At 48.8% G+C, this 10,656-nt stretch overlaps 1 long non-coding RNA gene across 1 annotated transcript; it reads left to right on the forward strand.

The window, feature by feature from the left end:
* The first annotated feature begins 6,549 nt into the window (after window positions 1–6,549).
* Window positions 6,550–8,433, forward strand: LOC106675464 (uncharacterized). The gene is made up of 4 exons (XR_003024812.2): window positions 6,550–6,726; window positions 7,081–7,233; window positions 7,603–7,690; window positions 8,291–8,433. It is a non-coding gene; the product is annotated as an uncharacterized LOC106675464 (long non-coding RNA).
* The last annotated feature ends 2,223 nt before the right edge of the window (window positions 8,434–10,656 follow it).

The following is a 10,656-nucleotide window of genomic DNA, read 5'->3' on the forward strand; positions in this document are numbered from 1 at the left end:
TCGCTCCTCTTTCGCTAGCGCTTTGTTCGGCCCAGAAACATGGCGCCTCAACCAAAAATCCTGACCACGCCCCCTCTCGTGACATCACTCTCCACTTCCGGTATTTCAGACAATCCCTTTCCGTCAAGGATTTTTAATTTGTTGCGGTTTTTTAATTTGTTGTGGATTTTTAATTTGTTGCCATTTTTTAATTTGTTGCGCTTTGCACTTCCCAGCCACCGTACTTTTTCCTGCAGTACAACCAAACACGTATCTTAAAGAAATAACAACAGTGTGCAGAGATAACCAACCTATCACTGTAAAATAACCTTTAACTATCGTTACAATATATTCAAAGCTTTGAAAAACAACTGGCAGTTTTTTCCCATCTGGTCCCATTCACATTACCTTCACATTACCATTACCTACATTTTGGTGTCAGAAGTGGGATGCGGCGCTTGGTGAGTGGGGGTGGAACATATTAATAGTTGCAAAATGGGTCCGAAGTCACAAGCCAAAGTTTAGAAGAGGACTGCCTGGAGGAGGGCGCTATACACTGAAAAAAAGGGACTGGCCATCTCTTGGATTTATGTAAGCATCTTGCATGTATTTAACACAATTGCCTCATGTTTTAAAGTTAAATGTAACTATATAGTGTAAAAGCTACATGATATGCAGAAAGGGTGTATTAAATTGTTCATATTGTGGCATGCAGAGGAAACTTTACAAAGAAGCTCAAAGAGAGAGATTGTTATTCAACCCCAAGCTGGTAGGGGGAGCTCTTTATTACAACACACACTGATGCTACACTGTGCTTCGAGGGTCATCAACAGCATAACAGAACTCACCCATGGTTGCATTCATTCTATAAAACAACAACTGTAAGTGCCTTTGAACCACAGTACAAACACAACATTCAGGATAACAGTTAAAAGTAGTGTAACCATAAACAACAAAACAAGAACATCCAAACAGCAGCACACGTCCCAAGGCATGATGGGAGAGAACTAGCCGCTCCCCCAACACGCCACACAGCCCCCACCTGAGTGGTTAGCTGTCCCCAGCAACCGGCATGTCCATAGCAAAGTCTCTGAGGTGTTGGGGAAGGCGACGGCTTCGTTGAGGACGTTCCGTGGGTCCCCCAGCTGCCTCCGAGGCCAGGTTGGGGGCCTGTGGTTGAAGCTGGGACCCTGACGTCTCCCTGGATGGACTCAAGGGCTGATAGGGTGCCAGGCGATCGCGATGGAGTACGACCACCCTGTTCCGTTTGACCAGCCGCACCCTGTAGACCACGTCGGACAGCCTCTCAAGAACAGTGCAGGGTCCAACCCACTGGCTCATCAGTTTGGGAGAAAGCCCTTTCTTCCTCTCCGGGCTGTAGACCCACACATGCTGACCGGGCGAAAGTCCTTCCCCCTTGCAGCGGGTATCATAAGCTCGCTTCGGCCGGGAACCTGCATCTCGGAGAGCCTGCCTGGTCAACTGATGCACCTCTCGGAGCTGGGCGAGGAGGTTGTGGAGGTAGTCCAACCCGGGGTCCCCGCACACTTCCTGCTCGGGGGAGATCCAAACACCAAGTCCACTGGGGTACGAAGCTCATGACCAAACATCAAGGCCGCTGGAGTGCACTTAGTAGACTCCTGGACTGCAGAACGGTAGGCCATTATGACCAGGGGAAGGTGTTGATCCCAGTCACGCTGCTGGTGGGAGGTCAGGATAGCAAGCTGGGTGGCCAGGGTGCGGTTGAAGCGTTCCACCAACCCATCGCTTTGGGGGTGCAGTGGCGTCGTCCGGGTCTTCCTGATACCCAGCCGCTGACAGACCTCCTTGAACACCGCAGCCCCAAAATTCCGGCCCTGGTCGCTGTGCAGTTCCTCTGGTACCCCGAACCGGCAGAACATCTCGTTGACCAGACGCTCAGCAGTGGTAACAGCACTCTGGTCAGGGACTGCATAGGCCTCAGGCCACTTAGTGAAGTAGTCCATGGCAACCAGGACGTAGCGGTTCCCCTGGTCAGTGGTGGGGAAGGGTCCCAGGATGTCCACACCAACCCGCTCCATGGGAGCCCCCACCTGATACTGCTGCAAGGGGGCATGAGAGCGTTGGGAAGGCCCTTTCTGAGCCGTGCAGGCATTGCACCGATGGACATGGAGCTCTACGTCCTGGCGACACCCGGGCCAGTAGAACCGAGACCGGAGTCGCCGCAGAGTCTTGGTAACTCCAAAGTGTCCTGCCCCCGCTGCACCATGAACCAGCTGGAGCACTCTGGACCGCAACTGTTGAGGTACCACGAGCTGGAAGACCTCACGGTGACCCCCGGGAGCCTGCCAGCGGCGATAGAGGAGGCCGTTTCGGTTTGTGAGGTTGGCCCATTGGGAGTAGAGAGCCTTGGTCTCGAGGTCCAGTGCAGATACCTCTGGCCATGATGGTCTCTGACCGGCTCCAATCCAACACTGAACCTGGGAAAGGGCAGGGTCCTGGTTCTGGTTGTGTTGCAGCTGTTGGGGATCCATGGCCTCCAGACCCTAAGTATCCCCCGCGGCGGACTGGACCTGAAGTCTGCTACAATGCCCACCTGGAACAGAGTCATTCTCAGGGCCGCCCTGTGGTGACGCGATCACTGAAGTCATGCCCTCCCGGTCCTCCAAGCGTTGGCAGTACCTGCACTGTTTTTCCTCACAAGGGCGTCGGGAGAGGGCATCTGCATTGGTGTGGAGAAGTCCCGCCCGGTGACGGACCTCAAAGTGGTAATCTTGCAACGTTTCCAACCACCGGGCTAGCTGTCCCTCCGGTTCTTTAAAGCTGAGCAGCCAAGTGAGGGACGCATGGTCTGTGCGCAGGAGGAACTTCTTCCCGTAGAGGTAGGGTCTGAAATGGTGGAGACCCAGGATGATGGCCAGCAGCTCTCGACGGGTGACACAATAGTTCCTCTCCGGTCTGCTGAGGGAATGGCTGTAGTAGGAGATGACCCGCTCCCCCTCAGGGCCTTCCTGCGACAGTACAGCCCCCACCCCTGTGTTGCTGGCATCAGTGTCCACGACAAAAGGGAGCTGCAGGTCTGGGTAGGCTAGCACCGGTGCCTCAACCAGTGCAGATCGGAGCCGATCAAATGCCACGGCACTGTCCTCACTCCAATGGAACTCCCGGCCCTTCTGTGTGAGCCAGTGCAGGGGGCTTGCAATGGTAGCAAAGTCCTTGACGAAACGCCGGTAGTATGATGCCAGGCCAAGGAAACTCCGCAACTCAGCAATGTTGCCCGGAATGGGCCAGTCTTTCACAGCGGCCACCTTCGCAGGGTCAGTGGAAACCCCTGCTCCGCTCACAACGTGACCCAAGAAGGTCGTCCCCTTTCGGAAGAGATGGCACTTTTTGGGGTGGAGGCGAAGGCCAGCCTGGCGGATAGCGTGGAAAACAGCAGTCAGGTTAGCCAAGGCTTTCTCGAAGTCTGTCGCGTGGACGAGGAGGTCATCCAGGTAGACCACACAGCGGTCGCGGGGGATGTCAGCCAGAACCCTCTCCATTAGGCGCTCGAATGTGGCTGGGGCATTGCAGAGGCCGAAGGGCATCACCTTAAACTGCCACAGTCCCTGGCCAATGGAGAAAGCAGTCTTTGGGCGGGCCTCTGGCGTCAGCTCCACCTGCCAGTAGCCACTGCGCAAATCGAGGGAACTGAACCAGCAGGACCCAGCAATGTCGTCGAGGGCATCGTCAATCCGGGGCAATGGGTAGGAGTCCTTGCGTGTGATGCTGTTGAGTAGACGATAGTCGACACAAAACCGCCAGGTACCATCCTTTTTCCGAACCAGTACAGCCGGGGCTGCCCAGGGGCTGTTTGAGGGTTCGATGATGCCCGCCTCTGCCATTTCCCTGATCTTCTGCTCTGCTGCGGCACGCTTGGCAAGGGGAAGGCGACGAGGGCGGAGGCGGATGGGCCGTGCAGCCCCAGTGTCAATGTCGTGTTGTACCAGGCTGGTTTGCATGCAGTCCTCATCCTTGGCTGCAAAGATGTCGGCAAACAAGTCGAGTATCTCTCGCAGCTGCCGTCGCTGATCAGCCTGGAGACCCTCGCAGCTCCTCTGGTATAGGTCCTCGACAGCTTGCTTGGTCTCTGCAGACAGTTGCGGTACTGCTGGTGAAGGGGAGGCCCCTTCCCCCGCCAGCGGCGACAGGTCCTCAGGCTTCCTGACGCTGGCTGAAAAGGTGGAGGCAGGCAGCGGGACTTCCGTTGTGGTGTGGAGCTTCACAGCCTCCGTGCCCAGGTAAAGGATTGCTCGGGACACGTCCACTGTGGCCTCCCATTTGGCTAGCAGGTCCAGGCCAATGATGCATTGGTCCTGGATGCTGGCTAGCCAGAACTGGTGGTCCACGGTGCAGTTAGCAACAGTCACCGGGAGGGATCTTTCCCCCTTAACTTTGGCACGCTCCCCCGTGACTGTGGTGATGTGGAGCTGAGTAGGCTGCCAACCCTGCGGTATTGGGCCATCAGAACCAGGGAGGACTCCAGCCTGTACTAAGGAGAGCGTGGATCCAGTGTCTATCAGGGCTCTACAGGTGGTGCCGGCAAGGTCACAGTCCAGATACAGTCCCCGTGTCTGGCCGAGCCGGCCAACCCGCAAGTGTGATTCGGAGGACAGAGTGGTGGCAGGGGGCAGTTCCTCCGTTGTGCCACCCCGCCTTAGTTTAACGGCAGCTGGGGTGCCAGGCTTTGTGGGCTTGGTGCTGGACAGTAGCGTGCGATGTGGCCTGGTTCTCCGCACCGATGGCAGTTACCCCTGGATTGGCCTCCTGCTCGCCTATTCCCTCGCCGAGATCGCCAGGGTGGTGTGTTGGTGGTTTGGCGGGCCTCCTCCGCCTGGTCGCTCCTTTCGTAGTCCGTTTGGCGCACTTGGTGACTTATGCCAGGGCTGCGTGCACCTGGGCTGAGCACATGCTCCACTCTTTCGGCCTCAGTTAGAGCTGCCGCCAGGGTTTCTGGTGCATGCAGACGGATGTGCTCTTGTAGCCGTTTTGGCTGGAGACCCCGGACAAAAGCCTGGAGAGCAAGCTCTTCTTGTGCTGCAGCATCAAAAGCAGGGTACCCTCTACGTGCATAAAGACGTAGGTCAGCAGCATAGGCACCCAGACTCTCCTCTTGTCTCCGTGGGCGGTTAGCAAGTTTATCTCGGGCATCATCTGCATGTGTACGGAGGCCAAACCTGCTCTGCATTGCTCTGGCAACAGCAGGCCAACTTAAACGCTCTTCTGGCTGAAGATCTGTGAGGATCTGCAGGGCCCTGCCTTCCAAGGCGAGGGCAACTTGGACAGCTGTCTCCTCTGTTGACCAACCGTTTAGCTGAGCAGCCAGCTGTACCTGGATAAGGTAGGTCTCTGGAGGTGCCTCCCCATTATAGCGTGGCAGCTTCATGCTCCCCCGGACAGGAGCCCCTGATGGCAGCGGCGGCTGCACTTGGTCCTGGAGACAGTTGGCGTTGTCCCCCTCGGCTGCCAACAATGAGGGTGTGCTGCTCCCAGGCATCACCATGAGTGGAGGCTGGCTGGTCGCTCGTGGTCTTGGAGCCTGCAGCATGCCTTGGCGGCTCTGACAGCTCCCCAGTGGGCGGGGGTGTGAGGCTCCATCTGGTAAGCCCCACAGGTCTTCCCCTGGCTGGCTTGCTGCTGCCCGGGGATCTCCCCGCTTCTTCGATTGTGCTCCATTCACTGCTTCCAGGTGAGTGATAAGCTCCTCAATCTTCCTCAGCTCCTCTTCTTCTTTCAGCATAGTGGCCATGCTCTTGGAATCCCACTTCTGACACCAATGTGGCATGCAGAGGAAACTTTACAAAGAAGCTCAAAGAGAGAGATTGTTATTCAACCCCAAGCTGGTAGGGGGAGCTCTTTATTACAACACACACTGATGCTACACTGTGCTTCGAGGGTCATCAACAGCATAACAGAACTCACCCATGGTTGCATTCATTCTATAAAACAACAACTGTAAGTGCCTTTGAACCACAGTACAAACACAACATTCAGGATAACAGTTAAAAGTAGTGTAACCATAAACAACAAAACAAGAACATCCAAACAGCAGCACACGTCCCAAGGCATGATGGGAGAGAACTAGCCGCTCCCCCAACACGCCACAATATCATGTTCAGGTGAAGTAAGTCAATAAGATAGCAACGTTAAATCTCGTGAAACCACGCGTGATTTCATCTCGCGGGCTTTGGATCGTGGTTCAAAAAGGCATCCATCTCAGTCAAGTCGAGCAGCAAACCCTATGGTTTTGGTATGTCTTGATTTTTTTAATTAATTTTTACCATATTTCAGCCAAATGTAGTTAAACGTCTAGAGTGTCGCCATGTAACATGCTAAAAAAGAGCCGTTAGCTTATTTGCTGTTTTATCTGTTGTCAAAGAATTGGCGCTTTTTCATTTGAATTTGTCTTTGGCACAAGAGCCGTAATATCACATTAAACCTAATTACGAGGCGCTCATAACATAATTTGGTTTTCTGTGTGAATAGATTTGCCAACTGACTCTTCAGTTACATTGTGTACTTACTGTACCGTGGTGTTAGTGAGATTTTGAACATTGAACAGCTTTAGCTAATATCATCAGCGGCATTATGCTAGCTTACATCCCTACCCCTCCTGCCCTCACCTGCTGTCCTTTTGTTTTTGTTTTTTTTTGCTGCACATTGAGAGACGACCTCTATTCTGCATTTCACCAGGAGTCAGCTGATGGATTGTGGGTTCAAGGTGTTATGGTAAGAAAGTATATTCTATTTTCGTTTCTGTAACTTAATTATAATAGGTTTTTTATAATTATTAGGTGCATGCATACTCACCCTATTAATACAACTGAGAAATCCAAAATCTGCCATAGAACTTATACCTGTATGTATTGCCAGAAAGGTAATTACTGGACTCGCATTAATGCACACTTGAACTGAAATGAGGTTGTAACTTGTGGGTTGTTGGGTTGCAAATCAGAAACAAACATCTTTGGATTTTTTTTAATCCCATAAGATCTGGAAACACAGTTTTTATTCAACAAAACATTACTGATTAACCAAGCACAGTGCCTGCTGTTATTTCAAAATAATTTTATGTCATTTCAGATAAAATGCAGCATTCCAGTGCATCCCAACCATGCCTTTACAGTCAAGGTTTCTGACGGAGCTGAGTTTCTCTCTGACAGTCTGCTGAACGTGTTTGCAAAGTGATCGGGGGAACAGGGCACAAAGCTAAAGGATGTAGCTGCCATGATGACAGTAAGAACTTTAAAATTCTTTAACTACAGTGTATATGTATTGCATTAGGTCAGTAAAAGATTTTTATGCTACATCCATTGAAACAGTCAACTATTACCTGTGAGTAATGATTCCACTAAAAGGATGCCATAATTTTCGTCACGCATTTACTGGCCCACTGAGAAAAATTTATCTTTTTTTAAAAATAAATGTTCTGGAAACTATATATCCATAAAGCTGATGTCAAACAGGAACTTTTGATATTGCTTTGTAGACGCTGGTGTTGCATGTTGACTGGTTTAAAAAGTCAAGAGTTTTTGTCTGGGATCATTTTCTTCTGTGCTACTGAAAAGTTCACAAATCTCTGTTTTCTTTGTTATAATACTTTAGGATGACATTAATGCTCAAAGGGAGTCTCATCAAAGTGCTCCGCATCTGTGTGAAAGACAATTGCAACATCTTGGTGCAGGAGTTCATGGTGAGTGTTTTATGAGTAGATTGTGGCTTTGCAACATTTAAAAATGCATTTAGTTATCCACTTGATCCTCATTGGACTGGTTAGGACCAGTAGTCCTCTTTAATAATTTGAAGTTCACATGAAGCCTGGTAGTGAACTCGGCCGCCGGCCCTTGAGGCCCCACCCCTACCCCTGTATTAGGGGTCACATCAGTGTGAAAAAACTTTGAATTTGTCATTCTAATGAACAAAGGAAAATCCCACCAGTATTTACATTAGCTTTTGTTTGAAAAAAAAAAAAAGACCAACTGACCAACAGCTAACCAAATTGTGGGGCTGAAAGTCTAAATTCTAACATCTTCTGAGTGACATAACCTGGATTTCTGATGGGCCGGTGTCTTTCTAACAAAAACTAATGTAAAGCATTTGAAATTATTATGTTTTTCACTCTCTCTTAGAAACTCTGTTAGACCATGAATGGCAGCATGGCAGGCCACTCTTTGGCTATAGCTATTTACTATGTTGCTTGCATTGGTTTAAATTACTCTAACATTAGAACTGGTAGATTCAAAAGAGATGAGTTTAAAAAGGAATCTTAAAGAAATGTTTTGTGTTTAACCAGGACTTGACTGAGGCCACTGCACAGATTGAGAAAACCACAATGAACATCTGTCTCCAGAGATGCGCCAGGCAATGACTTTTCTGATGTTGTTCTTCAAGATCTGGATAACGTGACCTTTGCAGTAGCCATGCTGTTTGGACCTTTTTTATTCTTTCAACATGAGTTACCCATCACAACTCTGCTACACTTTTGAGGTGATTTCAGAGGGTGGTAATGGAGTTGGATGCAACTCAGCTCTCAAGAAAAGCTCACAACTAAGACAAAACTGCTCCTGCAACGAAGCTCACTGTTATGCATGTGAGGTGACCAGCTCTAGGTGAGAGGACATTTAAATCTCACACTTGTTCTGCTGCATTTTGAAGCTCAATTCCAGGGACGGATCGCAGGGTTCATTTTAATATACTCTGCAACTGCCATGAGGACGAGCCGTTTTTGTTGTTGTTTGTTTTTCCTTTTGCTCTGTACAAGTTCTGTTTGTCTGTTTGGCAGCATTTTTAAATTTCTCTTTGTATTTTTTCTTTCTTTTACTAGTGAAGAGATGTAGCGTGAACAGTTATACAGTCTAAATATCCCATATGGGTCGTGTGAAATGGTATTTTCAGTTTCATTCAGTTGAAGTAAAGAACGTTGAATATTTCTAAGTGTGCCGTTTTGAACCAACATGTCACAGTATGATCAGTGCTGTAATTTTTGACAGTCACTGTATCAATGTTATTTTTGCATCTCTTGAATAAAGGTTTTGACCTGCAATTTCTTTAGTTATTGGGGTAAAATGGGTAATGTTAATAGGAAGGTGTTTGCCAATTCAGTAACCTAATTTAATGTTAATGGAAACTAACACTACCTCAAATTGTTTAGTTATAATTGTTGTTTAACTGAATCTTGACGTCAGAGGCCTTAAATAGAATGTTTTGTATTGTTCTTTCCCAACATTTTTCAAAAGAAAGTCTAATTTCTTTGCTGTGATTGATTCCAGAGAACTTCGGCCAAATCTTTCACTTCACATGGTAAGTCATCTGGGGTTGGGGGTGGTCCTAAGGAGTTCAGGTCTTTGAAGTAGGGGGATGTGTTTGTAAAAACACATCCCCCTAAGTTAACCACCAAACCTGTTTGTTTCTATTGTGGGGTGGAGGGTCACATTAAGCATGTGTCCAGCCAGAAAGGCCAGAGCAGCATATGTGTATACCCTTCCAAGGCCCTGTGAGAATGAAGTTTGGGAAGGGAAGCAGCAATCCACTGCCGTGAAGATAAATGGTAGGAAAGCCCAAACCCTCCTGGACACTGGTTGTATCTACTCTGGTCGAAAAAATCCACGCTTCGTACTAATGTCCACAATTCTTTTATTCCTCTCACAATCATGGAGCACCATGAAAACTAGAAACAAGTAAAATAATATCAATAGCACATATGATATTCATCTCAGGCACTTATTTCCTTTCACAAAGTGCACAAGTGTTAAACAAATAACAGCATAATGTTTTTTTACCGTCTATGCCTTGTAAAACCAGCAGTAGAAAAGTTGTACATTCCAAAAAGGTCCGCCGTGTTACCGTTCTGTCTTGTCTCTCCTGCGCACAACTTCCGGTTCCCGCGACTCACAGGAAGTGACTACTTCACGATAATTTTTAACAGAAACATTTCTTATAAGAAAGCTGTATCACTGGATTCATAGATTATCTTTTCCTACTGCAAATGTACCAAATAAAGAAAACAAATAGAAAACAATGTAACTACAAAGCCAGCAGGGATGACAAAGGAACGTTAGTAGTCCCCTAGCAGTGGCGGGAACAAGTTTTAAGATTGGGGCATTGTATTCCCTGGGCAGGGTATCTGGGAACAAAGAAGATAAGAGACCAAATTGCCAGCAGGTTCTATTGGCCAGGCACGAAGAGAGAGGTTGAGGAGTCTTACTAAATCTGTCAGCTGGCCGGGGATAAAAATGTCCCAAAGTTTCCTTTACAGCCTTTACCTGTTATTGAGGTTCCATTCAGTCACATTGCAATGGATATAGTGGGGCTGCTAGAGCGTATTGTCAAGAGAGGTTTCACATTGCAGGTCCCAGGTCTGTAGGTTATTGAAAACCTTTTTCAGTTTTTGTGAAAAAACAATGAATGGTTGAACGGTGCCTTCCAGCCAGTGTTTCCATTCTTCTAGAGCCAGTTTTATTGCCAGCAGCTCCCAGTCACCGATGTCGTAGTTCCACTTTGCTGGGGAAAGACGATGATAGAATATAGCATATGGGTGGAGCTTACCATCATTTTGCTGGGATAATACAGCTCCAACCCCAGAATCCAATGCGTCCACTTAAACCACGAAAGGCTGATTCAGTTCCGGGTGGCAGGGGTTGGGAGAGGTAGTGCGAGTTT

This window comes from Maylandia zebra, linkage group LG14 (genome assembly GCF_041146795.1).
Source record: "Maylandia zebra isolate NMK-2024a linkage group LG14, Mzebra_GT3a, whole genome shotgun sequence".
Classification (NCBI taxonomy): Eukaryota; Metazoa; Chordata; class Actinopteri; order Cichliformes; family Cichlidae; genus Maylandia; species Maylandia zebra.